The sequence below is a fragment of the Ipomoea triloba genome, chromosome 1 (assembly GCF_003576645.1).
Source record: "Ipomoea triloba cultivar NCNSP0323 chromosome 1, ASM357664v1".
NCBI lineage: Eukaryota > Viridiplantae > Streptophyta > Magnoliopsida > Solanales > Convolvulaceae > Ipomoea > Ipomoea triloba.
In genome coordinates this window covers 18,278,215-18,279,993 of record NC_044916.1, presented here as the reverse complement: position 1 = coordinate 18,279,993, position 1,779 = coordinate 18,278,215, and the positions used below count along the sequence as shown (strand labels likewise).

Sequence of the window (1,779 nt, the reverse complement as noted above, 5' to 3'; positions counted from 1 at the left end):
ATGGGGTTGTTGAAATACGATCAGTAGTTCATGGAACTACGGTTACTGTTACTCATGAGGATGTGAGGAAGGTTTTTGGTTTTCCTATCTGTGGAGACGGTTTTCATCCAGATTGTTCTGGAAAAGACTACAGCAGGAAACGGATGTGGAAAAAGATGAAAGGTTATTCTCAACCTTCATCCATTCCATCCATCTTAAAGAAGAAGATGTTGAAGATGGATTATGAATTTGTGGTTGATATTCTGAATAAAATTGTTGAAAGCAAGAAATCCGGCACCGATAAAATTTCAGACATGAAGATGAGAATGATATGTGCACTTCTAGATAACTATCATGTTGATTGGTCGAGAGTTATCTTTGCCTTTTTGATCAAAAATATTCAAACGGGTGTTGATCCTGCATCCAGTTGGTTATTAAAAGTTCTTGGCTATGAGTTTGTGATCAGTGCTATCCTAAGAGATAAGAAGGTGAAACTGCGCACTAGGACTGCCTCCCATCGCACTCATTATCACATGAGCTCAAACCCTCCAAACTATCTCAAGAGAAAGGCAGAAGAGTTGGAAGCTGCTCAGAGAAAGGAACTAAAGAAACACAAGTCCGAATCATCTAAAGGCTTTGTAACACCCCAATTTTCAACTCTTACTTGTATTACAAAATCACTGATAATGCGTCGCGGAAGCTTACATCTAGCCAGCAGAAAACCGGGTGTTACCGCCACGCTTAGGTATCTCTCCTATACCCAAACGTTAAGGCTAAACTTACAACCTCAAAATGCAACATCAAACTACAACATCAATATCAAACTTAATACATAAGGAAGTCCTCCTTCCAGAGTATCTATTCTAAGATAGAGTAGACCTCAACCTGTACTTCTCTTCTGTTCAGAGCTTGCTGGGCTACAGGGGTCCACACTAATCTGCAACTGATAAGAACACATTGAAGTGTAGTTAGCGCGACGGCTAAGTAAGGAAATCTAATGTCACTTAAAAGTAGACAAAGGTTTGAAAACACGCATAAGAGAGTTTTGTAACTATACCCATTTGATGAGATTTCACCTGAAAATAAGTTAACAATGAAGACTTGTACAAAAAGTGTTTAGTGAATCAACATTCACCTGTCTCTTACTTGAAATCCATCTACCTAGTTATACACTTATATAAATTCCACTAACACTACATATGTCCATTCTTAATACTATTATTATAATGGTGCGAACCCATAGTCAACCATTTATGAATCAATCGATTCCTAGCACCATTCATATTAACATCCTTAATCTTCTCCTTATCATAAATTTCAGTCCATATTACAATCCAATTCTCATCGGTACTCCATAATCATACTCATCATCACAGTCATAATTATATAAGCATTTAAATAGTAATAACCAGCTTTACCATAATAAAGTTAAAGATATTCCAATTAACACCACCATTTCCTTCTCATTTCCACCACCTACCACAACCTAGTTATTCCAACTAGGGGAAGCAGATCTAGGACCTTTAGTGTGCACACCCCTTGTCGGGATTCCAAGCCCGCAGGTTAGTCACTAGCTCTAGTAACCCTGGATATGTTTCTACAAGGTTACTCAACGTGGTTAACACCAATCACTTCAGGGCCCATTGTTTGTGAATCCATTGTGAATGTTAAAAGGAATAGTCTCCAACTTCACACCATAATTTCATTTTATCACATTCTTTACTTTCTCACTTATGCACTTTAAACAGTATAAACATACTTTCGCATATATATATATATATATATATATATATATATATA

General features: G+C 36.9%; 1 long non-coding RNA gene across 1 annotated transcript in view; it reads right to left on the bottom strand.

Annotated features, from left to right (window-relative positions):
* Positions 1–772: 772 nt before the first annotated feature.
* LOC116016909 overlaps positions 773–1,779 on the bottom strand; it is a 2,441-nt gene continuing 1,434 nt past the window's right edge. Inside the window, exon 2 of the long non-coding RNA XR_004097822.1 lies at positions 773–922. This is a non-coding gene — a long non-coding RNA (uncharacterized LOC116016909). The remainder of the gene's footprint in view (positions 923–1,779) is intronic.